Below are 27,880 nucleotides of genomic sequence, written 5' to 3' on the forward strand. Positions count from 1 at the left end.
GTGTGCAACACGACTTTTGCTTTTCTCGACACGACAATTTGCTTTTTCAGATAGCACACGCCCGACCACGTCCGGAAACCCAGAGAACAGCGCGGCTCGATAAACCTCCCGATCCGGCGAAACACGCCGCTATGGCGCGAGCACGCAAGGCGACGACCAAGCACACGAGAAGCAAGCAGGGAGGCGAGCTCCAGACAAAGGCTGCGAGAGCGCGCGGTGGGAAATTCCAGGGCTGAGAGCACAATAGCGGCGCGGAGCACAGGTAAACGCACGTCCGTCCGCTTCGCAGTCCCACCTCGGAATTGGCCGGCACCCGCCGACATGAAATGGCTGGGTCTACACCCATGATGTGCTTGAAGAGCCAGCGCCCTTGAAGACGCTCTGTCTTTCGAAATGTTCCTTGATGGTGCGAATTCGGGGGTTATACGGTATTGGCTAGGGGTCGGTTTTCCCCTGGGTAGATGATGTTAGTGGAGGCGGTGGCAATGACGATGTAACTTTATGATTGTATGTGAAAGCATATGACTATCGCCTGAATTGGCGATGGATGGTGGTGATTGGTGCTCTCTGGTCAGGGGTATCATCCCTTCCCAGAGAGTTGATGAGTTGGTGTGGTGATGCGTTGGATGATTCGTAGAATTTTAATGATTTTTGTTTAATGAGATGATAGAATGAGGGCTGTCCTAACATTGCTCTGATCTCCTCATTGCTCGAGGACCATGGAGCGTCTGCAACGATTCGGAAGACTTTGTTTTGGATGATTTCCAACTGTTTGAGGTTGGTGTCTGCTGCCATACTCCACGCTTCTGATCCATAGAGCACGGCTGGCAGGATGATTGTTTTCCAAATTTTCAGTTTGGCAGGTACTGTGAGTCCCCTGCCTTTAAGAAGTGGATATAACTGAAAGAGCCGGGCGGAGCCCTTGTTTCTGGCCTCTTTGATGTGATGGGTAAATGTCAGATTCTTATCCAGTTTTAGCCCTAGGTAGGTAACTACTTCTTTCCAGGGTAGTACCAGGTCGTTGTGCGTGATGTTCACTATGGGGCGTTTGATTTTGTGGCTGAATAAGATAGTCTGGCATTTGTCTGCGTTGATCTTTATTTTCCACAGATTGCACCACTTTGTCACTTTCTCTAGGTGTCGTTGTAAGCGGTAGGCTAGATAATTGATGTTTCTGCCACTGTGGTATAATGCAGTGTCATCTGCATATAGGGCAATGTTGCCGCCCGGCTCCTTCGGCAGATCGTTTGTGTATAGTAGATATAGGAGGGGGCCAAGCACAGATCCCTGTGGGACACCCGCTTCTATTTGTTTTAGCTCGCTGTTTGCTCGATCTACTGTAGAGTAGAACTTCCTTTCCACCAGGAACGAGTGGACTATTTTAAGCAGGTGAAGTGGGCAATTCATCTTTGACAGTTTGTATAGCAGACCGCCATGCCAAACACGGTCGAACGCTTTTTCAATGTCCAGGAAAATGGCAGCCGTGCTATTGCCCTGGCTCTTCTCTGTGCAGATGTGCTCCACCAGACGAATGGCTTGTTGTGTTGTGCTATGCCCAGCACGAAATCCAAATTGTTCAGGGATAAGGATGTTATTGGCAGATAGGAATTGTAGCAGGGAGTTTTGGATGAGGATTTCAAGTAACTTGGACAGATGGTTGAGCAGGGAGATTGGTCGATAGTTTTGAGGGAATAGGTGATCTTTATTTGGTTTCGGGATTGAAATTACTTTAGCAACCTTCCAGGTTGAAGGGAAATACTGTGCTGTAAGACAATTATTTAGGATGGCAGTGAGATGGGAGATTGCAGGTTGGGGGAGGGCCTTAAGGAAGGGTGGTTTGATGTTGTCAGGACCAGGGGCTTTTGCAGTGCCGATTCGCCTGATGATAGCTGCAACTACACGCTCGCTGGTCAGTTCGAAGGTCGTGTCGGACCTGGCGCGAAGTCGTCGATGGAGGTGTCGTTCTACCCGCTGTTCCAGGGCATCTGCTTCGTCCTCGTCGTCCTCTATGATATTCTCCTGGAATTGGAGCTCGAGGGTGTTTGACATGGCAGTCGCTTTGTCCTCTGGTGTATATACCAAGCCGTTCTGCCCGTGTAGTGGTCTGTTGGCTTTGTGGGGTTGCCGCCTAGCTTTTATTATCCCCCAGAACTTTTCCGGATTTCTCTCAGCTGCCTGGAGACTTTGTTCCCACCTGGAACATCTCAGGAGCTTCAGTCTGGTCTGTATTTCGTGGGCCATATGGTTCATGTGTCTTCTGTCCCGGGGGTCTCGGTAGGTCTGCCATCTTTTGCGCATGCGGTTTTTGTCCGATATTAGTTGCGCTAGATCTGGGGGCAGGTTGGATCGCCCATTGTTGTGTGTGATTTTGGTGGTGGCAGCCTTTCCACACGCCTTGATGATTTTGGTAAACTCCTCTATTGCTAGGTCTATTTCCACATGGGTTGGCATGTCTGGTGCATGGTCTGGGATGTGTGAGGCAACCAGTTGCTTGTATCTCTCCCAGTCGGTGTACAGTGTTGTGTGCACTCTGTTGTTGGGTATGTCCTGATCTCCCTCAAATCTGAGTACCACAGGGCTGTGATCTGAATTTAGTCTGTTGACAACTTCTGTAGTGGTTGCTAGATTGATATTTTTTAGTAGAAATATGTCGAGTATGTCTGGTCGACACCGTGAATCATACGGGATGTGAGTGGGCTCGTCTGGAGAGACGACCTGCACTGCCGGATGATTATCGAGATACCTTAATAACCGATTTCCACTGGTGTTCGTGGTGCGGCAACCCCATGCCCTGTGCTTGGCGTTCAGGTCCCCTCCTACTATTGTGCTGTGACTGCCATTCAAGAGACCATCCAGGTCGTGGGGAAATAGTGTTGTGCTCGGTGGGTGGTATACTGCCACCAGGTGTGTGGGGCGGTTGTTGAGAACAACTTCTATCGCTGTTGCCTCTGTGTTAATGAGTCTTGGTACAGGTACCTGGCGATGGCATATGCGCCGTTTTATTAGGATACCTGTACCGCCACCCTGTCTGTTAGGACGGTCCGTCCTAATTAGTTGGTAGTTGCGGACCTGGAAGGTGTCGTCTGGGGTGAGATGTGTCTCACTGAGGAGAGCTACATCAATTCCATGATCGTCCAAGAACATCTCAAGCTCGAACCTGTCGTGGTAGATGCCATCTGCATTCCAGATGGCGATGGTGATATGCTGCCTCTCATCATCATCTGCCATTGGAGAGCAGTGGCAGGATGTTGGTGGCGAGTATTGAGATTGTAGAGATTAGGTCTGGGGCTGTTGCTATTTTGGTACATAGCTGGGTTATGCATTCAAGGAAGGCTGGTGTAATGAGAGACTTTAAGAACGCCCAAATCTTAGAGAGGAACTGGCGTGGCTGTTCCTGTTCGGCCTGAACAGAACTTTCCTGCGCAGTGGTCTGGCCACTGACGATGTTAGTAGTGTTGATAGTATCTGCTGGTGCAGCTGTGGCTTGGGTGGATTCGGTGGGTATGGCTTGGGCTGGTATGGCCCTTGGTGGTTGTACGTTTGTGGCCCTTGATGTTGAGGCCAGTGGTGTTTTCTCTGCCCTCTCCGGTTCAAGTTGGGTTGGGGTGGGGAGGGGTGTGGATTGTGGGGGAGAGACGACCTGTGGGGGTGGAATTCTTTTTATAGGCAGAGTTGCCTTGTGGGGGGATCGTTGCGGCTTTGGTTTAGGGGTGTTTGGCGGGGGAGGAGTGCGCCCAGTTTTTACAACCTCGGCTAAAGTTCTACTGCCGGTAGGGCTTTCCTCTTGGTGAGGCTGGTGTTGTGGAGTGGATGGTTGTGTTCTCTGCTGTGGTTGAGCAGGGTTGGGAGGATTTGTTGTTTCTGCTCTAGTGGGTGTTGGGGATGGTGGGGGGTTTACTCCTGCCATGGATGGTGCTGGAGGGGGGTTGGGGTCTCTCAGTGGCGCCCTAGGAAGTGGTTCCAGCCTTGTGGGAGCTGATGCTCGCTGGCGCTCCCACGCCTGGACGATCTTCAGTCGTTCTGGGCAGCCCCTGAAGGAGGCTGGATGGTTGCCCCTACAGTTTGCACATATGGCCGGTTCTTCCCTTTTCTTTGTGCAGGCGCCAGAGAGATGCGGTCCTGCACATTTAACGCACCTGGGGGCGAGTTCGCATTGGTTTGCCCCATGTCTAAATCTCTGGCATAGATAGCACTGTGTGGGCCCACTTGGTTTTTGGTATAATTCTACCGTGACTTTCATATGCAGTAGTCTTTCTACTTTAAATATTTTTCTAGCCTCCGCCGTGTTTAGTAGATTGACCTGGAAATTTGGCGTTTTTCTTCTTGGCGCTGAGACTATGTTTCCAGAGTCATCGGTTTCAGTCTGCGGCTTAGACATTTGGAAGACGTCCTGTACCGGAAAGCCCTTCTCGATAAGTGCATTCTTGACGTCCTCTGGAGTCCAGTAGGGCGTCAGTCTTTTAACGACGACCTTCAGTGTGCTCTTCGGGTCGTCGTTGTAAGTAAAGAATTCCAGATTTCGTTTCCTGAATTCCTGTTTCAGGTACTGGAAATCCTCCGGGTTTGTAGCCTGATAGACGATGCTATCGCCCTTGTACGTGGTACTGAGGGCACCCATTAGTTTCCCCTGGATTTGCCCTATCAAGGTCGTGTACCCTCTAGTTTCGAAGACAGTGATAGGGGGAACCCTACGTCCTCTGTTTGGTTTTTGATTTCTGTTATGTGCGGGTCCTCCTTGCGTTTGGGGAGTTGCTTGACTTACTTTCTCTTGTCCCCTGTTAACGCCCTCTGGCGTCATCTGGGTGGCATTTGGCGTTGGTGCGGCGCCTTCTGCGTTCGCACTGATATCTATTATTTGTTTTTGTTTTTGGGGGCGATCGGGTTTCATGATTTCCATTTCCGCGCCCTTGCACTGTTGTGGCAGTACAGGATTTACCTGTTCTGCTGTATCGACATGTTTGGAGTTTTCCTCCGCAATAACGGGTTGCAGGGGCTGCCCAGATTTTTCATGTTTTTGAAGCAGCCTCCCGCTTCGCCGCAGACGCACCTCGCCCGATGAGGAAACAGAGCTGGTGTCACTGTCGGTGGCAATGACTAGATTGTCAGAGTCCGAACTAGCGACTGAAGATGGTGATGGGGGTGGATGGTCCATGGATGAAGAATGAGATGGCGATGAAGTCGTGATAGTTGTCGGGTCCACACTGTGTGAGTCGCCGCTTGGATTTCGATCTTGTGGGTGCCCCATCGTGGGGCAACCGCGAAGTGAAGCGGTTTACAGAATTTGTCCTATATTTCGACAATTTCCGTGCCAGTGAACTTTCCCTACACCTAGCAGGCGCGGGATACCACCAAGGGCCTCACAGTCAGTCTGTTAGACTATGTGGCTCGGCGGGTCCCTGGACTGCAGCTTCCCTAACACCTATGGCACAGAAATTCTCGAACAATATCGCCAATTTATAGTCGCCTACCTGAGGCGCGATGTTCTTCTCTCTTCTCGATCTACCCCATGTCAGAACGAGCGCTCAAGTGATCTAGAATTCCGTCCCAGGTCCTGAGTGTGCAACACGACTTTTGCTTTTCTAGAAACGACAATTTGCTTTTACAGACAACGCACACTCGACCACGTCCGGAAAACCAGAACACAGCGCGGCCCGCTAACCCCGACAATACGGCAAAACACGCCGCTATAGAGCGAGCACACAAGGCGACGACCAAGCACACGAGACAAAGGCTGCGAGAGCGCGCGGTGGGAAATTCCAGGGCTGAGAGCACAATAGCGGCGCGGAGCACAGGTAAACGCACGTCCGTCCGCTTCGCAGTCCCACCTCGGAATTGGCTGGCCGCACCCGCCGCTACCGCAACACCGCATCTTTACCAGCTCGCCCTGTTGAGGCCGCCGACCAATGGGGCGCGCGCGCAACCGGCCGCCGCACCCGAGCCCATAAAGGGACCCCCACCCCGCCGCCGCCGGCACACCCCCGTCAGTCTGCGTCGAGCCGCCGCAGCGTCAGGTCGCTTGGGCTCTTCGCAGCGCTTTGTCCGTCTCGCGCCTTTGTTCACGAGCGCCTTTGTTTCCGCGCGCCTTTGTCAAGGCACGCGGCCCCACAACAGGTCATGAGAATGGTTGAAGCAGCCACAGAGGGCTTCAACCACAGAGGCTACTGCGGGATAGTGCTACTAGACGTAGCCAAAGCCTTCGATTCAGTATGGCATAGAGGGCTACTCTACAAGTTGTATACACAAGGGTTTCCCGGGAGCATAGTTCAGCTCATCAAGAGCTATCTCACGAATAGGACTTTCTCCGTCAAAGTAGAAACTGCCACCTCCACCAGAAGGCGTATTCGTGCTGGGGTGCCACAGGGATCGGTCCTGGGGCCCGTATTGTACAGTTTGTACACTGCGGACACACCAACGGCTCCCCTGGTGCACACTGCACAGTACGCTGACGATACAGCCTTCTACACGAGAAACGCGAACAAGGACCTGGTCATTCGTAGGCTACAAAGGGTTTTAGATGACACAGAAACTTGGGCCCGTCGCTGGCGAATCACCATCAATTCTGAAAAGACGCAGGCAATGCTGATTACCCGCAGGCTCGGAAGGCGCGAACCTCCTCAACGCCCCCCCCCCTCCACCTTCACCTAAACGGAACCCAACTCCCCTGGCGCAGGACCGCCAAGTATCTTGGCGTAACCTTGGACTCTCGTCTTACGTGGAAACCCCACATAGACGAGGTCCACAGGAAGGCCTGCGCCAGAATGTCCATCCTATACCCTATCCTAAACACAACCAGCTCCCTTCCTTGCCCAGTAGCAGTAAATGTATACCAGGCCCTGATCAGGCCGGTAATGGAGTATGCGTGCCCTGTCTGGGGATACGCGGCAAAGCAGCACCTGGACAAACTCCAGAGGCTGCAGAACCGCGCCCTCAGGAGGGCGCTGCGCCTACCTTATGGATTCCCCACGGACGACTTGCACGCCGCAGCCGAAATCCCACTCCTGAGAGAGCGTTTCCAGGATCTTGCAAGGGCCTTCTATGAGGGTTCTTCCAGATCCGGTAACGCGCTCATCCACTCCCTAGGTCGGTATGACATGTCCCGCGATAAGCATAAGCGCCCTATGACGATCTTCGACGATTAAGTCGAAGAGAAAATCCCAATACCCAATCCCTAATCCAGTTCCTTCCCATATAACAACAATCTTTTCGCCTACCTCAGGCAAGTACCAGACTCACTCACAACAAACATCACAAGTCACAGACACCAAAAAAACTATAGAAAAATCACACACACACGTTCACAGGGGAGTAAAAGCCGAAAGGCTACAAACTCCCCCTCACACTTCCCCAAAGAGGGGAAAGCAAAAGATGTAAGCAGCAGCAGCGCCGCCGCCGGCACCACACACACGAGTTGCGATGTCGAGGCGAGAGGACGTGTTTGACGATAGAGCGATGTGTGTGGCGGATCGCTGTCCGGCGGGGTCAGCTCAGGCGACTGAGTTTCTCCCGTCGGCGGCCCCATCCGGCCCCCCACTTATGACGAACCGGCGCCGACTACCTGACGATGACTTGGATGTTTCTTTTGGTGATGTTTCTCGCTCCCAGGAGCGCATGCTCGTGCGCATGCACAAGCTTGCGCATGGGGGTTACTACCCCGGTCGTGAGGACGACGTAGCTGCCGTGCTTGCGTACTGCAGAATCCGGAAGGCTGCTGCACTGCCGGGCTCGGGGCCAAAGGCGGCAGGTGAGCCGGTGGGGGCCTCGCCAGGCGCACACTCTGCGTCCCTGGCGACGGCGGTCTCACAGGGAGCGCCACAGGGGCCGGCCATGCAAGAGGTCGGTTCGCTCGTGGCTGCTCCTACGGCCCTGCAACATCAAGAACCCGTAGCCACGCCAGTTTCTGCCCCGCCCTGCGCGAAGGGCACTACCGCGGTCTGGGCGGGTGCAAAGCCAGCTCAAGAGGCCGCCGTGATTGCCACCGACGACGACTTGCCTGACGCAAATCTTGCGGAGGCCATCGCTGACGCTGACAGACGAGACGCTGACGATGCTCGTGCGTTCCGGAAGCGCCGTGCTGACGCAGCTGACGACTCTGACGTCCGCTCCCAAGCCTCCGACACTGCTCGGCCGCGGAAGAAGGCCCCTAAGGCCTCCCGCGCCGCCGCTGCCGCTGCGGCCCAGACGGCCGCGACGACGGTGTGCGCGAAGGAGCAGCGGTCCTCCACAGGCCCTGCTGCTGCGCGCCACCCTGATGAGGACGGTTTCATCACCCCTGCCAGGCGGCACACGGCACGGGCGGCTGTCCTCCAGCCTGCGCTGCCACTGCCAACCGCCAACGCTTTCCAGGACGCGTCTGATGACGTACCAGACGACGCTGGGGTTCCGCCCCGGCCTGCTGCGCCGCGTCCCCCGCCGATTGTGGTCCAATGGGACGGCCCTTATAAGCCGTTCGAGCAGAAGATCACTCGGGTGGCGCCCACTGCCAGCGTCAAGACCGCCGGCAATGATCTCTACCGGCTCTCCATGACGTCTGTCGAGGACTACCGTGCAGTAATGGATGTCATCTGCAAAGATGGCCTCCATTGCTACACTCACCCATCGGAGCCGCTCAAGCTGTTGAAGGTGGTGTTCCGCCGCCTCCCACTCCAGTTTGGGGCGGATTACCTCCGTGAAGAACTGGAGGACATGGGCTTTGGCATCCGCCACACGGGGCTCATGAACTCCCCACGCACTCACCGCCCCATGCCGCTGTACCAGGTCGTTCTTGTTGACAACCTGGAGAATCGCAAGATCTTTCAGGTGCGGCGGGTTGGGCGGGTCGACGTCGAAGTGGAGCCACTGCGGGCCAAGGGCAGGAGAGCCCAATGCTTCTCTTGCCAACGGCTCGACCATGTGTCTCGCTACTGTTCAATGCCGCCCCGCTGCGTCAAGTGCGGGGCCCAGCATCAGAGCAAGGAATGCCCGCTCCCACGTGAGGATAAACCGACGTGCTGCAACTGCAGTGGCGCGCACGTCGCGAGCTACCGCGGATGTCCGGCCTTCCAGCGTGGCCGGCACCAGCGCCGTGGCCCGGCCGCCCCTTCCCGCAAGGTACAGCCTGGTACCAGCTTCGCTGATGCCGCCAAGACAGGGGCGCCCGCCCCCTCCTCTCAGCGGCCCGCTGCCTCCGATGGTGCTGCGCCGCAGCGGCCTGCCTCGTCCGATGCGGCTGCTGCCCCTGCCACCACGCCTCCCGCACCAGCTGCCGCCCCCCGCCGGCGCCGCCGCCGCCGCGGCGTACCGCGGCGGAACGTCCAGCCGCTGATGCCCCACGCCGGCGGTCTGCTCCGCGGGCTGTCCCTCCGCAATCGCCGCCTCCTGCGGTCCTGCCGCAGCCTCCTGCCCCTGCCTTGGAGGCCGCCCCAGGGGCCACCACGGCTGCCGATGCGGCTGAGCTCCGTACGCTCCTGCGTTCGTTGAGCCAGCTGCTCGAGCAGCTTCCGGTGCTCGTCACCGCCGTCACGTCCGCCCTCCAGGCCGGCGTTGTTCCTACTGACCACCATGGAAAATGAGCATATTCATGGGCTCACCGTGTGCGGTTTCAACGCCCGCGGCTTGGTTCCCCAACAAGGGGAATTCCGCCAATTCCTCCGGGATGAGGCGATAGACATTTGTCTCGTCTGCGAGACGTTTCTGAAGCCTGGTGTGTCCGTTGGGGTGGCGAACTATCGCTGCTACCGTACCGACCGGCCCACCCATGGCGGAGGCACCGCCGTCTATGTGAAGGCTTCGCTGATGCACCATGCCGTCCTGCTGCCGCCTCTCACCGCCGTGGAGGCCACTGGGGTGGCTATCACCACCACGGCTGGGGTCATTACATTCATAGCCGTCTACAGGCCCCCAAGGGGCCACCTCCTGGAGGCCGACCTTGATGCCCTGCTGACGCTGCGTGGGAAGCTGTTCATTGCGGGTGACTTGAACGCCAAGAGCCCGCAGTGGAACTCCCGAGTCACCAACGTCAGCGGGCGGCGCCTTCTCCGCGTCGCACAGCGTCATGGCGCTGTTGTTCTCGGTCCATTTGACCACACCTTCTTCCCCGTCCGCGGCCAGTCCGACGTGCTCGACGTAGCGGTCCTGAAAGGCGTCGGGCACTTTACGTCGGCTACTGTCCGCTGCGCCCTGTCCTCCGACCACCTTCCGGTGGTCTACGACATGGACGTCGTCGGCGCCTCCCTGCCGCCCGACCGCCGTACCTTCCGCGGCATTGACGAGGCCCGCTTTCAGGTTGACCTGCTCGGTCGATTCGGTGATGCTCCGGATCCTGCCCTGGAGGGGGCCGATGCTGCGCTGGCCTTTTTTACGCGGCACACACTCAGCGCTGCCGCCGCTGCGTCACCCCGCCAGCCACGGCGGCCTCGCGAGATGTCCCGGCAGCTTCCGCCGCACATCTTGGAGGCTATAACGGCCAAAAACCGCCTCTTCCGGGAGTGGCAGCTGACTCGCCAGCCTGCGACCAAGCGCCGCCTCAATCGGGCGCGGCGCGAAATCCGGGCCGCTATCGACCAACACCGCAACCGTGACTGGGCCGGCCTTGTGGCCACCCTGAACGCGACTGATGGGAGTGCCTGGCGGACCGCCAAGCGCTTCCTCCGCCGCCGTCAGCCTGTTCCTCCGCTCCACGTCGGCGGCGAGGTTATCTGTGCCCCGGATGCCAAGGCCAACGCCCTCGCCGACGTGTTTGCCGACAACTTCCGCCCGGTCGCGGACGTCTTCGATCCGGACCACGTCCGTCTCGTGGAGGACCGCCTGCCGGCTTTCCTCGCCGCCAGGGCTGCTGACGATGTGATCGCCCCCATCACCGCCGATGAGGTTGGACTCCAGCTCCGCCGCCTCAACCCTAAGAAGGCGGGTGGCTCCGATGGTGTCACAAACCGCCTCCTGCGGTTATTGCCGCCGGCACTTCATCAGCCACTGGCAGACACATTCAACTGCATTCTCCGCTCCGGGATCTTCCCTTCCGCGTGGAAACACGCGGAAGTGGTGGCTATCCCGAAGGCCGGCAAGGATCCGCGTCGGGTGGAGCACTACCGGCCGATCAGCCTGCTCCCGTCTCTCTCCAAGGTCTTTGAGAGACTGTACGTGGAGCGGCTGTGGCACCACGTCACCGCCGAGGGGCTCCTTCCAGCAGAGCAATTCGGATTCCGGCGGGGCCACTCGACCACGCACCAGCTCTTACGCCTGGTGGAACAGGCGATGCGGGCGCTGGAGTCGCGGGAGTACCTTGGGGCGGTACTCCTAGACGTCTCCAAAGCGTTCGACTGCGTGTGGCACGAGGGCCTCGTGTACAAGCTTCTTGTACATGGGGTCCCGACGTCCCACGCCCTTCTGCTGCGGTCCTACCTCGCGGGCCGCACCTTCCACGTCCGGGCCGCCGGCGGCACCTCCACCGACCGGCCGATTCGTGCGGGTGTACCGCAGGGGTCGGTTCTTGGCCCCCTGCTGTACACCTTGTACACCGCTGACGCACCGCGGGTGGCGCGCGTGGAGTTGGCTCTTTATGCCGATGACACTGCGTTGTTCACCCGCAGCCTGAACGTGGTCGCGATGTGCCGCCGGCTGCAACTAGCGTGCGACGTCCTGGGGGCGTGGTCCACCAAGTGGCGCCTCAAATTTAACCCCGCCAAGAGCCAGGCGGTCGTCTTCACTCGGAGACGGCTGCCTCCTGCCCTGCCGCCTGTCTCGATCTCGGGAGGCCCCATCCCGTGGTCGCCGGCCAGCCGATACCTCGGTGTGACGCTAGACAGGCGCCTCACCTGGCTGCCGCACATCCGTGACATCAGGGGGCAGGCGATTGGGCGTCTCCGGGCGCTCTACCCGCTGCTGAACCCCACGTCCACCCTCCCACCTCGGCACGGCCTGACCGTGTACTTGGCCCTCGTCCGGCCGGTACTCGAGTACGCCGCCGTCGTGTGGGGCAATGCCGCACCGTCGCACGTTGCGATGCTCCAGCGTGTCCAGAATCGGGCACTGCGACTCGCACTCCACAAGCCGCCACGTTACTCCACGTGGCTGCTTCATGAGGAAGCTGGCGTCCCGTTACTGCGGGATCGCATCAGGCAGTCCGCCAGGGTGTTCTACGCTTCTGCAGAACACTCTGGCAGTCGTCTTATACGCGGTCTGGGACACCAAGTCCACCGCCGGCCGACCACGCGTTGGCCTGATCTGCTGCGGGAGTAGTTTACTCTGCAGCCCCTATGACGCTTTAGACGCAGCGTCCGCCCCCGCGCGGCCGCTCACATAGGCCAATCCTAACAGTGAGGCCAACCACTCGTTCCTGAGGTCCACACAGGAATAGCAGCTTTGCTGCTTAGCCTGTCCCCACTCCTGGTAGATGAAACCAGAGACTTACAGTGCAGTGCAGTGCAGTGCCGCTTGCGGGTTACGTCTCGAGGGTGCGTAAAGCTTTGAAACTTACGCATACCAAGGACGCAGGAGCGGCCAACTGAGTTTTTGTTAAAACACAGTTTGGCGCTCAATATCATCTAAGGTCTTAGCACGGACGGCACTGGGAAAAACATTTGCATGGCGTCGCCTGGCAAAGTTGTCGTGTCTTCTCGTCGTTGTGGTATGCCGAGCTTGGGTGGCGCCTTGGGGTCGCGGCGGTCTCTTTCCGCTGACGACACGAGGCGCGCTTTCTTGTTGCCGCGGGCCGCTCGGCCGGCCGTCTCGAGCACCTCAGCTGCCGCAGAGTCAGTCTCTGCCCCCCCCAAGAATAGGGAAAATGTGGGCCAGGACCTGGGAGCCGGCCGCGGAACCGCATGGAAGGTTTCCGCCGCCGCCGATCAGACCTCCGCGTCCGCAAATACAGTAGGGCCAGCAATGCAGCCGGGATACCTAACGGTGTCAACGAAGGCTGTAACTGGCACCCCCCTGGCAGCAGCCCCACTTTCCGCCCCGGACATGGCAAGAAACACACCAGTTATACACAGTACGCCGACAACGAAACACATTGTCGGTACTTGCGATCCTGCCCCTCCTAACCTCGTCCTAACTCCGCTCCTGCTTGCCAACGCCACCGGCACACTTCCCGAGTACATTGCGTCCATGAAGAGTGGCAAGCAGATGACCCGTCTGCCGACAAAAATCCTCCCCAAACCCACCCCCTCGTCACAGTCTTCTCGCGTTCTCGCGTGGATCTGCACGGAGATAACTTTGCCTCCGATGTATGATGGAGTTCGCAGCAGTTAATGCTTTGCCTCCCATGCATGCTGATGTTGCGTCTTCATATGTGGGATGTCTTCTTGGGTGTCTCCTCAGCACAGGTCTGCAGAGCTAGCTATATAGCGAGCAGGTGTGGCCAGCGGGTGGTGACGCTGCGCGGCAGTTTGCGGCCCAGCGTCCGGATTTCGGCGTTGTGCGACCGGCCAGCACGGTCGTAAAAGGTGCGGGCGGCCGTCTGGAAGAGGTCACGGAGCAGAGGCACTTCCGCGACGTCGTGAAGATGAGCGGTGGGAAAATCGTAAGGCAGGTGTAGGGCGAGCCGAAGGATGCGGTTCTGCAGTGTCTCCAGCTTCTTCAGGTTCGTGTCGGCGGCGTTCCCCCAGACGACCGCGGCGTATTGGAGTACAGGACGGAGCAGCGCCTTGTACAGGGTGATGCCCAGCCGCGGTGGTAGGTGGGAGACGGGGTTCAGCAACGGGTACAGGGTGCGGAGCCGGTTCCGCACTTTGGCCTTCACTTCGCGGATATGCGGAACCCACGTGAGTCGGCGGTCGATGGTGACGCCGAGGTAATGCGCCGTTGGGCGCCACGGGACAGGGCTTCCACCGACGGTGAGCGGTTGAAAACCTGCAGGAACAAGGCGCCTGGTGACGATCAGGAACTGGGTCTTGACACCGTTGAATTGGAGACGCCACTTGACCGCCCAGGCCGCCAGGGTGTCAACGGCGAGCTGCAGACGGCGGCGCATGACGGCGGCATTGAGGCTCCTGGTATAGAGAGCCGTGTCATCCGCGTACAGGGCGAGCCGCACACGGTCGATCTTCGGCGCAGCAGACGTGTACAGCGAGTACAGGAGTGGCCCCAAGACCGAGCCCTGTGGCACACCGGCGTTGATGCGGCGGACGGAGGACAAGCCCTGCGCGGCCCGCACATGGAAGGTCCGATCGGCAAGATAGGAAGCGATGAGACGTACGTGCGACGTCGGGACCCCAAGTTCAAACAGTTTGAACAAGAGTCCGCGGTGCCACACACTGTCGAAAGCGCGCGACACGTCCAAGAACACCGCGCCGAAGAACTCGCGCTGCTCGAGGGCGACGAACGCATCTTCCACCAGCCGAAGGAGTTGATGAACGGCCGAGTGGCCCCTGCGGAATCCGAACTGCTCTTCGGGCAGGAGGCCGTCCTCGTCGACGTGGCGCTGCAGCCGCCTGATGTACACCCTTTCAAAGACCTTGGAGACGGCCGGCAGTAAACTAATAGGTCTGTGGTTCACGGGATGCCGCAGATCCTTCCCCATCTTCGGAATCGCCACGATTTCTGCATGCTTCCAGGACTGAGGAAAACTGCAGGACCGGAGGATGACATTAAAAACGTCGGCAAGATGAGTGGCAGCCACGGGCGGCAACTTCTGAAGTAGGGCGTTAGAGACTTCGTCTGGGCCCGCAGCTTTCCTGGGGTTCAAGGCACGCAGGATGGAAGACACCTCCTCCGCCGTTGTCTCCTCAATGACGTCGTCGTCGTCGTCGCGTGCCTCCAGGTAGCGTGGGAGCCGGTCAGCAACCAGGGCGTCGTGGACAGCGTCAGCCGGGTCTTCGATAGGCGTAAACGCGGCCTCGAAGACGTCAGCGAGGGCATCAGCCTTCGCAGATGGTTCGCAGACAGCCTGACCATGAACCAGCAGCGGAGGGATGCGTTGCGTGCGGCGTAGGAAACGCTTCGCCGTCCGCCAGGCGGAGCCATCTTCAAGACAAAGAGTGGCGACCTTGTTGGTCCAGTCGCGGTTGCGATGGTCGTCGATGGCGGCCCTGATGTCCCGACGCATCCTGTTGAGAAGGCGCTTCGTGTTGGCATTTCTCGTCCTCTGCCACTCCCGGTAGACCCGGTTCTTCTCAGTGATGGCCGCAAGGATGTCCGGCGGCAGCTGGCGGGAGTAGTCAGGCGGAGGGCGAGGTCGGGGCGGCGTCGCTATAGCGGCAGCGTCGAGCGTCGATGCCGCGAAGTGCAGAAGCGCTTCGTCCGCTCCAGCTTCCGCAGGGGGCGGCGCGGCGGCGAGTGAGTGCGTCACGGCTTCTTGAAACCTGTCCCAGTCGATGCCAGCAAGTGAGATACCTCGCCTGGGCTGCTGAAGGGCATCTAGGTCGATGTCAAAAACCACAGGGACATGATCCGAAGACAGCGCCGTCCTCGTCGTGGCGGTGATCTGAAGAGGGATGCCCTTGACGACCGCGATGTCAATTATATCTGGGAGGCCACGGGCAGGGAAGATCGTCGGGTCGTACGGCCCCACCACAAGCGCATGGTGACGTTCCGCTACCCGGAGCAGGCAGCGGCCAGCGGCATTGGTGATCCTGGAGTTCCAGGAGACATGTTTACTGTTGAAGTCCCCGGCGACGAACACCGGCCCCCTCATGGAGAGCAGAGCACCGATGTCAGCAGGGTCCAGGGGACGAGACGGCGACCGATAGGCCGCGACGAACGTGATGGCGCCCGCCGAGGTGTGAACGACGACACCAGTGGCCTCCAGCGTTGCCAGTGGTGGAAGTTGTATCACATGGTGACGAATGCCAGTGCGGACGTAGACGGCTGTCCCTCCACCAGCCGTCAATCGATCGGTGCGATAGCTGGAGTAGTTCGCCGCCCTGACGTCGACCCCAGGCTTCAGGTGCGTTTCATTGATAAGGCAGACGTCGACGGCTTCATCTCGGAGAAATTGGCGTAGTTCGCCAGCTTGAGTGCGGACGCCGTTGGCGTTCCACGCGACGACCGTGAGCCCTCTAACGCTGCCCATGGTGTGGCTGGTGAGTGTTGACAGCGGTCGGGGCCGGAGAGGCCATCGGCACTGCAGCGGTGAGTTGCTGCGACAGGACTTCAATCAACTTCGTAGCACTGGTCACCAGGGCTGTGAGCTGCGCGACGAGGTTGGCCAGGTCGGCGGTGGAGGCAGCTGTCGCGGCCCCGGCGCTGGAGGGGGGAGGCGTGGCTGCCTCGCTGTGAGAGCCCACCTGGGGCTGCTCGACGGACGGTGCCAAGCGCTGGGCACCCACAGGGCGACGACCCCCGCGCCGGCGGTTGGCAGGGCGCGGTCCGGCTGACGACCCGGGAAAGGCAGTACCCGGTGCCGCCACCGGCAGCTGTGGCGGAGGTGTAGGAGCCTCAGGTGTCGGCACGGCCTCGGATGCGGCGGGAGCGGGAGCAACCGACGCAGCCGGGGAGGCGGAGGGCGTCCCAGACGTCGCCGCCGCGAAAGAGACGCCTGGTCGTCTCGTTGCTGGCCTCTTCTGATGTGGCGCTGGTGTTTGGCCACGTTGTCGAGCGATGGCACGCTTCCACACCTCACACCCACGATAACTGGCCACGTGAGCACCGCCGCAGAGTGCACATGTAGGCTTCTCGGTGGGCGGACGGGGGCACGCACTTCCTGCATGAGCGCCGGCACATTTAACGCATCTGTCCGGCATAGAGCAGTGGCGCGCGACGTGATTGATCCCCTGGCAGCGAAAGCACTGCACAGGGCCTCGCCGGGAGCGAAGATCCTCGGTCTGAACCGGAACGTCGGCGACCCGTGTCAATTGATAGAGTTTGCGGTTCTCCACGGTGTCAGAGCAGACGACCAGGAAGAGCGGCATATCTTCACGTGATTTTGGCGACTTCATCTTCACGACGGTCCGGATGTAGAAGCCCAGGTTAGCGAGTTCACGATGCAGGTGATCGGCTTCCATGTTGAACGGGAGGTCGCGGAAGACAATCTTCAGGACCTTGTCGGGCGCGGAAGCGTGGGTATAGAAAGGGAGACCACGCTCAGACGCCTCCTGCGTGACCCGGCGATAGTCATCGGCAGTGCGGAGTGTGACCCTGTACAGGTCACGCCCTGCAGGCTTCACTGTGTACACGGCCGTTGTCCAGCTGCGCAACAACTTCTGCAGTTCCCCATAGGGCGGCCGAAACTGGAGGACCACCGGCGGAAGATGGGAGTCTTTCTTCGGCGCAGGAACGCGCGGTGTGGGTTCCGGTGCGTCATCGAGCGCGTCGAATGAGTTGGCGACGGCAGTTGGAGGCGTCGTCGACGACAGCATGCGTCTTGCAGTTCGCCGGGCCGGGACAAAACCGTCGGCATCAGGGGCGAAATCTTGCTTGGCTCTCTTCTCAATCGGCGAGCTGCGAGCAGCGGCCGTCGCAGCTGTTGCCCTCCTCTTCTGTTTCCCGCTGCGTCCGCGTGGCTGAGGGGCGGTAGAGCTCTCATCTTCAGAATCTGGCAGCGGAGCAGACAGCGCAGTCTTCAACGTGTCCGGAGTAGTGTCCGTCAAATCCATAGCCATAGCAGTGGTCGTCATAAGTGGGGGGCCAGATGGGGCCGCCGACCGCGCAAGCGCGGCCGGACGGCGATCTGCCACACCCTTCGCGTCGCTAGCAGGCGCAGGTACGTCCTTCTCGCGGCTGCACATCTCAGCGACTGGTGGGTGCGAGCTCTCTGCCGCCGCCCCCCTATATAGACTCTGGCCCGCCCTCCCCCCACCACGCGCACCGAGGGCATATAAGCGCGGCGCGGGGCCGCGCGGGCCCATTTTTCTGAGTTAGGATGCCGCGAGATCCAGACGTGCGTTCTGATGCGACGGGTGTGGCGGATCGCCGACCGGCGGAGCTTGCTCCGTCGGCGGCCCCATCCGGCCCCCCACCTACAACGACCCCGCACTCGACAACGGTGACGATTGGGCCTACGAAGAGGACGAAGACAGCCGCAGCCGGCGGCGTTATTGCGCTGCCACCGACCGCCACCATCTGCGCCTCCACCATCACCACCACAACCATCACCACCACGACCATCACATCCACAGTCATCTGCCCCTCCCCTGCCACTCCCGGTCGCAGTTTCATTGATGCAGCCATCAATGAAACTGCACCTAGGGCGATTAGGGAAATCTGCGCATCAGGGCCCCCTTCACGTGGGACAAGCCCGCGTGCGCCGCGTTCTAGATCCCGCTCCCCCCTACCCCCCTCCACCAGACCGCCACTCGACATGCCGGACATCCAGGACGCTGTATGCGTCCCTCAACCACTTCCGGCACCCGACGAAGACCTTGCGTCCTTACTGATGTCTGACGCAGACATACAGGAGGGACTGCAGGAACACCTGATCCCCCTCTGTGAAGCCGCCGAGGAGGGGGGCCAGCCGATTGACCCTGTACAGCTTCAGGCCCTCCGCTACCCGAACATGACTGCCGCGGCCGACGACGGCGGTGGCGGGAGCGTGATGGAGTTCGACGACGACCATCGGCGTCCGGTCGCTGAGCGTCGGAAGCGGCAGTTAGTCGCATCCTCCGATTCGGAGGCGACACAGCCTGCTGAACGCGGGCAGTCAAAAAAGAAAAAGGCCATACTAGACGCGGAAGGGTTTCAAGTACCGCGCAAGCCGGCACCTCGCCGACAATCCGCAGAGCCAGCCTCAGATGTGCCCATCCAAAATCAATTTGCAGCACTTGATGGCGCTGCTGACCCTCCTCCACCCCCTCCTCCCCCCCCCAAAGTCACACCCCCTCCCCCACCGCCCATTGTGTTTGATTACAGTCGGCCCATGAAGGAACTTGTCGATATTCTAGACACCATCACCACCTCCCCCTACCTCATCAAACCAAATCAGAATGACCAGTATCGACTTACTCTCCAGTCCCCAGAGGATCTGGTCCAGGTACTTCACACACTCCGCTCTCTCAACATTCCATACTTCTCCTACCCCTCCAAGTCCCGCCGCCTAAGGGTCGTCGTCAGAGGGCTTCCTATGAAGTACTCTGGCGATGACCTGAAGTCGGCCCTAAATTCATTTGGCATCACCACCTCAGTCATCTCCAGGATCATCTCCCCCCGCACCCGCCGCCCCACCCCACTCTTCTTCGTTTCCGCTCCAGACACGCCGGAGAACCGCCTCCTCCCCACCCTCACCCTCCTCGACCACGTCAAAGTGACGATGGAGAAACCCCGCTCCAGGAGGATGACCCTGGTATGCTTTCGCTGCCAAGGCTTGGCGCACTTCGCGAGTGACTGCACCCGCGAAGTGCGATGCGTGAAGTGTGCCGGTGGTCATGCCTCCAGGGAGTGCTCCAAACCCCGAGACGCCCCCCCCACTTGCGCCCGCTGTGGCGGGAATCATACGGGCAGCTACATGGGCTGCCCAAAAATCCAGTCATTTCGGGCATTCCAGAACCACAAACGATTTTCAGGGCCCTCGGCGGCGACCCGTCCGGGCACTAGCTATGCTGCTGCCCTGGGCGGGTCGGCGTCGCGGACGTACCCCATCCACGCGTCTCGCTCCCATCCTGCCCCTTCGGGCTCCTACCCACCCCCCCTCCTCTCCATCCCTACCACTCCTCCCCCCGCAACACTCCCTCTCCACCACTCCCAGCAGGCGTCATGCACTGCCCCCCTCTCCCCACAGCGGGCGTCATGCTCCGCTGTTCCACACCCCTCACGGCATCAGGCGTTAAGCTCTGCTGCCCCCACACCCATCCCCATACAATCTCAGCACTTCCCTCTCCCCATCCCCTCCCCCATCCCCACCCCATTTGGTGACCTCATCAACAATGTTGTTGAGGCCTTCACCTCAACTATCTCCTCCGCTTTCAGCTCGTTCCTTCAAACCATCCCCCTCCAACTCGCCTCTGCCCTCTCCCAATCCCTGCCCCCCACCATCACCCCCGTTCCAACCAGTCATGGCTGTTAGACATCACGGATTGACAGCCATGATCTGGAATGCCAACGGTCTCCATCCCCAGCAGGGCGAGTTTCGTCAGTTTCTCCTTGATGAGAGGGTTGACATTTGCCTTGTCGCTGAGACGCACCTCAAACCCGGTGTTTTTGTCCGTGTAGCAAACTATTCCTGCTACAGGACAGACAGGCCCACCGCCCACGGTGGCACGGCGGTGTACGTACGAAATTCCCTCCGCCACCACCCCATTCCCCTCCCCCCACTCAACACTGTGGAAGCCACTGGCGTTGTTGTTCACACGGTGAGGGGTCCCATCACGTTCGTGGCTCTCTATAGACCACCACGAGGCCTACTTGAAACACCGGACTATGGGACATTGCTGTCGCTTGGCAACGATGTCTTCGTTGGCGGCGACTTCAATGCCAAACACACTGCCTGGAACAGCAGATTAACAAACACATCTGGTCGTCGACTCCTCCAGGTCGCTGAGCGGCATCATGCCCGCACCATCGGCCCGCACGACCCCACAATATACCCCTCTGGAGGACGTCCCCCTGATGTCCTTGACATCGCAGTGGTGAAAGGTCTACCCCACCTCATCACTGCAGCCACCCGCACTGCTCTAGCCTCTGACCACCGGCCGGTCATCTGTTCCATCGATCTCGTTGGAACCACGACCGCGCCGAGCGAAGGCCTGAACATCCGCGGTATTGACTGGCAGTCCTACCAGAGGCGGGTCGAAGCAGCCCTACCCACAATCCCTGCTGCCGATCAAACTGACGCAGATCGTACACTCATCCACCTCACCACCATTGCCCTAGATGCTGCAACAGCAGCGACCCCTCACCGTCCACAACGGCCCCCAGACCATCTGCGTCCGCTCCCCCCCCACATCCTTGCTCTCATCTCAGAGAAAAACCGGACCACCCGAGAATGGCAGCTCACTCGGAATCCGGCAACCAAGCGCCTCATTAATCGACTACAGCGCCAAATCAAGGCTGCGGTGCAAGACCACCGCAATCAGGCATGGGAGACCAAAATCTCTGCCATTGACCTGAGTGACCCGTCTGCTTGGCGGCTCACAAAAAGCCTTCTGAGACGAGGGCAACGGATCCCCCCACTACAGGTCGGCAATGACTTTGTGTCCGAACCAGACGCCAAGGCTAATGCTCTGGCTGACGTCTTCGCGCACAACTTCACCCCGGTCAATGACCCCGTTGACCCCGACCATATCCGCCTGGTAACGGCGCGCCTCCCACGATTCCTTGCCGTCCAGGACCCCGAGGATGAAATCACCCCTATCAATGAAGAGGAGGTCGAACTGCAATTGCGGTACCTCAAATCCAAGAAAGCTGGTGGCCCTGATAAGCTGACAAATGCCCTCCTCAAGCAGCTACCCCCAGCTTCTATTCCCATCCTGACGACCACCTTTAACCACATCCTCCGCACCAGGCAATATCCCACTGTCTGGAAACATGCTGAAGTGGTCGCCATACCCAAGGCTGGGAAGGATCTTCGTTCCCCTGCCAGCTACCGCCCCATCAGCCTCTTGCCCGCCATCTCCAAGGTGTTCGAGAGACTGTACCTCAAACGACTGCTCATCCACATTGCCCGAGAACGAGTCCTCCCTGATGAGCAGTTTGGCTTCAGGCAGGGACATGCAACCACTCACCAACTCCTGCGCCTGGTAGAAGAGGCACTGGACGCCATAGAACGTAGGGAGTACTTCGGGGCCGTACTCCTCGACGTGTCCAGAGCGTTTGACTCGGTCTGGCACGAAGGGCTGCTCTACAAGTTATTTTCCCTCGGCTTCCCGGTGTCCCATGTACGGCTAATAGCCACATATCTGGAAGGTCGCACCTTCCATGTCAGGATCCCTGACGGGAAATCCACACGACGACGCATCAGGGCAGGAGTACCGCAAGGCAGTGTTCTTGGACCGCTACTCTACTCCCTTTTCACAGCTGATCTGCCCTCTGCGCCGAGAGTACATTTAGCTCTCTACGCAGATGATACTGCACTCTTCTCTCGTTCTCGGAGTGCGGCAGTTCTGCAACAGCGGCTCCAGGGGGCTACAGATTCCCTAACCGATTGGGCTAGGACTTGGCGTCTGGCATTTAATCCCTCCAAAACCCAAGCCCTTATCATCTGCCGACGCCACATTCCCATTCGGCTCCCTCAGGTGATGGTCCTTGGTACACCAGTCCCCTGGACTCGTACTGCTAAGTACCTGGGTGTTACCCTGGACCAGCGCCTCACCTGGCGCCCCCACATCGATGACGTGCGTCGTAAAGCAATGGGGCGGCTATGCCTGCTTTACCCTCTCATCAACCCAACCTCCTCACTCCCGTCCCACCTTGCTGTTCGATTGTACACCTCCCTTGTCCGCCCCATCCTTGAATACGCGGTGGTGGTGTGGGGCAATGCTGCCCCCACCCACCTCCGCCGACTCCAAACCGTCCAGAACCGGGCTCTCCGGCGTGCCCTCCACCTTCCTTTCGACTTCCCAACCCAAGAGCTCCACATCCTGGCCGAGGTGCCGCTCCTTCGTACCCGAATCCTCTCCGCAGCCAATTCCTTTTACCAAAAAACCCGTCACTCTCCCAATCCCTTAATCCTTTCCTTGGGCACCCGCGTCCATCGTCTAGCCACCACTCGATGGCCTGACCTTCTGTTTCGCCCCCCATGACCTGCACTCATCAGTCACCACACTTCAGGTAGACTACCATTCCTCATGTCATTGATTCATCTCCCCTAGTCATGTACCACCCCGTATAGACTGCCACCCTAATCAGCCCCACACCCTCCCCACCACTGGCCTAATCATGCCATGCTTTCCTCTTTCACCTCTTCCTGTCACTCTCACACTGCTTTCTCTTTCTTCTCACCCCACCTCAAGACTGTCTGCCGCCGCCATCACGAGATGCCACCAAAAGGAAGAGGCCAGGACAATGGCCTTTCGTTTTCTATCAACTCACGCTATTCCTCCTCCTATCCTTTATTCTATCACTACTTTTACGTCATCATGATTCTCGGCCAGCCAATGGGCCTTTCGTCTTCCACCCTCTTCTACTATCCCTTTTACTGTCCTATCTTCTATTAAAAAAAAAAAAAAAAAAAAAAAAAAAAAAAAAAAAAAAAAAATCGGCCAGTCAATGGGGCCATTCGTTTTCCAGATTCTTCCACTATCTCTCTAACTATCCTTTCACCTGTAAAAAAAAAAAAAAAAAAAAAAAAAAAAAATTGCACAAAAGTCAAGCACAAATTCCAACCGCCACGTCATTCAACATCAAGCTTCAAGTAAGAAGGAGAAGCGTCTTCGCTACGCTAGTACTTCGCAAACTGCAGAGGGTACATCCCTCAGTCTTGTGCCTCGGGCCTCGGGCCGCGCGGGCCCCATTCTGAGTTAGGATGCCGCGAGAGACAGACGTGCGTTCTGATGCGACGGGTGTGGCGGATCGCCGACCGGCGGAGCTTGCTCCGTCGGCGGCCCCATCCGGCCCCCCACCTACAACGACCCCGCACTCGACAACGGTGACGATTGGGCCTACGAAGAGGACGAAGACAGCCGCAGCCGGCGGCGTTATTGCGCTGCCACCGACCGCCACCATCTGCGCCTCCACCATCACCACCACAACCATCACCACCACGACCATCACATCCACAGTCATCTGCCCCTCCCCTGCCACTCCCGGTCGCAGTTTCATTGATGCAGCCATCAATGAATCTGCACCTAGGGCGATTAGGGAAATCTGCGCATCAGGGCCCCCTTCACGTGGGACAAGCCCGCGTGCGCCGCGTTCTAGATCCCGCTCCCCCCTACCCCCCTCCACCAGACCGCCACTCGACATGCCGGACATCCAGGACGCTGTATGCGTCCCTCAACCACTTCCGGCACCCGACGAAGACCTTGCGTCCTTACTGATGTCTGACGCAGACATACAGGAGGGACTGCAGGAACACCTGATCCCCCTCTGTGAAGCCGCCGAGGAGGGGGGCCAGCCGATTGACCCTGTACAGCTTCAGGCCCTCCGCTACCCGAACATGACTGCCGCGGCCAGTCACTTAGGCCGTTTCGTTTTCCATTTCTCTGACTGTCTCTCTTACTATCCTTTAATCTTTCTTTTAAAAAAAAAAAAAAAAAAAAAAAAAATAATGCACAACAAGCCATGCAGCTCTACAACGCCAAGAACTTTTTTCGCCAACCCGTCATGCCAGAAGGTGAAGCGCCTCGTGCGCTAGTACTTCGTTCCCAGTCGAGGATATCTTCCTCCTTATATTGTGCCGCTGCTGCTGCTGCCGCGCGGGCCCGTTGTCAAGGCAGCACCGGACGCTTCGTGTACCGCACGCACCTCCACGCCGCTCTTCCGCTAACCGCTAACCGCTATGGCCCGCACAAAGCAAACGGCCAGCAAGTCCACCGGCGGAAAGGCGCCGCGCAAACAGCTCGCCACCAAGGCGGCGAGGAAGAGCGCGCCCGCCACCGGCGGCGTCAAGAAGCCCCACCGCTACAGGCCGGGCACCGTCGCCCTGCGGGAAATCAGGCGCTACCAGAAGAGCACAGAGCTGCTCATCCGCAAGCTGCCGTTCCAGCGCCTAGTGCGCGAGATCGCCCAGGACTTCAAGACCGACCTGCGCTTCCAGAGCTCCGCAGTCATGGCCCTGCAGGAGGCCAGCGAGGCCTACCTCGTCGGCCTCTTCGAAGACACCAACCTGTGCGCAATCCACGCCAAGCGCGTCACCATCATGCCCAAGGACATCCAGCTCGCGCGCCGCATCCGCGGCGAGCGCGCCTAGAAACCGCGCCGCGCACGCGCGCCCGCCCAACAAAAACGGCCCTTTTCAGGGCCACTAACATCTCTCCGTCGCGAGCAAAACTTTTGTCGGTCTTGCCGCCCCGCAAAACAACAACAACCAATTCCCCTCCCGTCCACAGCCGCTCTCGCCAACAATCGACGTCATCCCATCCCTCACAATACACACACAACAGCCGGACGACGTCACCACACACCACGGGTGGCTGGCCGCCGCCGTCGTCTCCGAGGCGCGCGCACGCTACGCTACACTACACTACACTACAACGTCAACGCCACCGCGCCTTCCCAATTCCCGCCGGCCACTTCCACGTCTCACGTCCCCCCGCCGCTTTCAAAGAGAGAGAGAGAGAGAGAGAGAGACAACACACACACACACAAACGACACGACATCCGCAAAGCAAGCAAACACACAAACAAACAAGAGTCTCCAGAAACATACATGAGCAACCAAACGTCGGCCGCCGCAAAAAAACAACAACAACAAAACAAAAAAAAGAGACCAACAAACGGCCACAACCGCTCCGCTACCGCGCGCCGCCGCCTACCGCCACCGGCACCACAATCCAACCACCACGGCACGCAAACAGTACCCACAAAGGGTCACACACACACACACACAACCAACCAACCACACCGGCGCATGCACGACAATCAACGCCTTCCCGACGTCCTTTGATGGCCCTGAGAAGGGCCGTTTTGGGCCGCGCGACAGCCGCAGCCGTGCCATCGCGCGCCACTAAGACGACGCGGGGGAGGGGGCTGGGGGACGACGGCGTCAAGCGCCAACCCCTTTCCCTTGCCTTTCTTTAACTTTACTACTTTACTTCTTCTTCTTGGGCGACGCCTTCGCCTTAGACGGCGTCGTCGCCTTCTTCGGGCGCGGCGCCTTCGGCTTCTTCGTCGGAACCTTGGCGGCCTTCTTCGCCTTCGACGGCGACTTGGCCTTGGCCGGCTTGGCCGCAGCCGCCTTCTTCGCACCCGCGGGAGCCGCCGACGCCGCAGACGCCTTCTTGGCGGCGCCCGCCTTCCGACCGGTCGCCGCCTTCACGCCACCAGCCTTCTTTGCACCGGCCGCGCGGCCGCCCTTCTTCTCCTTGCTGGCCGGAGCGGCGCGCTTCTTCTTCGCACCGCCGGCACGAGCCTTGCCGCCCTCGGCCGCCCCGCCGCCGGCGCCGGCAAGCTTGAAAGAGCCGGACGCGCCCTTCCCCTTCGTCTGCACCAGCTCGCCAGCCACGACGGCCGACTTGAGGTACTTCTTGATAAAGGGCGCCAGCTTCTCCGCGTCCAGCTTGTAGTGCGCGGCAATGTACTTCTTGATCGCCTGCAGCGACGAGCCGCCGCGCTCCTTCAGACTCTTGATGGCGGCCGTCACCATCTCAGAGGTGCGCGGGTGCGCAGGCTTGGCGCGCGGCTTCTTCGCAGACGCCGCAGACTTGGCCTTCTTCGTCGTGCCGGTGGCGGCGGGTGCCGCAGCAGTCTCGTTCGTAGCCGCCTGATCTGCCATTATTTCGACGGACGACGCGCGTACACACAACAACAGAACAAACAGCGAGAGAGCGGCAAGGCGGCAAGCACGGCAGAGAATAGCCGCCGCGCCGCCAGGCCCAGCCAGTGTCGCGGGCGGGCGCGGACGGCCGAGAGAGCGGCCGCCACTCTGCGCGCCGCCGCGCCGCGCCTCCCGCGCTTGCTACCGCCCAACGTCCGACAGCCTGTGCGGACCAGCCCCAAACCTGCGCCGCAACCACCCGCGCCATTCAAACCACCGAGGATGGGGCTACACACGGCCACACCACAGTCGCCAACCAGTCGCCACGGCAGCGCCGCAAACCACGGCCAAACTGCAGCTACCGCGCGCTACAGCCTGGCTCGGCCCGCCGAGAATCGCCGCCCCCGCCCAAATGCCGCCCCCACAGCCCCAGCCGACGACCCGCCACAATGGCCAAACCTTCGGCAAAACTGGCGCACCGTCGCCGCGCCAGCCCGGCCAGCGCGGCCGCCGCCACAGCCACACAAGCGGAGGCGTCCGGCGAAAACGGCCGTGCAAACGCACCTCCGCCGCCCCATCGCCCTCCCACCGTTTCCCGATCGGCCCGCGGCCGTCGGGCCACCTCGCCCGCCAACATTCGCGCCCGTTTCTCACAAAATTGCCCGCCGCAAAACAAAAAAACGAGCGCCGCCTGCGCAACATGGGCACCGGCCAACCGAGGGAGGCGCCGCCGCCCCTCGCCGCTTTAAGCGAGGGTGGCTAACCGCCATCCGCAACTACAGACGCACCGAATCTGCCTCCAAAAGCACACACGACAGCCGACCTCTAACATTTATATACTCCGCAAGCCACCCAACGGTGTGTGGCGGAGGGCACTTCACGTGCCACTGTCATTTACCTCCCTTTGCTGTTCCAGTCGCGTATGGTTCGCGGGACGAACTGACAGTCTGCAAAAACAACAAAAAACGCCTCCGTGCGCGCTCGAATCTCTCTAACCACATCCATTCGTGATCTCCTCGGGAGGTATACGTAGGGGGGAAGCAATATATTCGATACCCCATCCAGAAACGCAATATCTCGAAACCTGGCGAGCAAGCTACACCGCGATGCAGAGCGCCTCTATTGCAGAGTCTGCCGCTTGGGTTTGTTAAACATCTCCGTAACGCTATCACGGTTACCAAATGACCCTGCGACGAAACGTTGGATCGTCTCCGGTCGCCTCCGTCAACGCGACCTGGTATGGATCCCACACTGATGGGCAACACTCACGTATAGGTCGAACGAACGGGTGTTTTGTAAGCCACCTCCTCCTTTGTTGATGGACTACATTTGCTACGCATTCTCCCAATAAATCGCAACCTGGTACCCGCCTTACCACCAATTACTTTTTTTTTTTTTTTTTTTTTTTTTTTTTTTTTAATATGATGATCATCCCTCTCCCAATCACTCCGCACGCATACTCCCAGATATTTTACAGACGTAACTGCTACCAGTGTTTGTCCCGCTATCATATAATCAATCATACAATAAAGGGTCCTTCTTTCTATATTATTCGCAATACATTACATTTGTCTATGTTAAGGGACAGTTGCCACTCCCTGCACCACGTGCCTATCCGCTGCAGATCGTCCTGCATTTTTCGCTGCAACTTCTCTGTATACTACAGCATCATCCGCGAAAAGA

Source organism: Schistocerca nitens, chromosome 9 (genome assembly GCF_023898315.1).
Source record: "Schistocerca nitens isolate TAMUIC-IGC-003100 chromosome 9, iqSchNite1.1, whole genome shotgun sequence".
NCBI lineage: Eukaryota > Metazoa > Arthropoda > Insecta > Orthoptera > Acrididae > Schistocerca > Schistocerca nitens.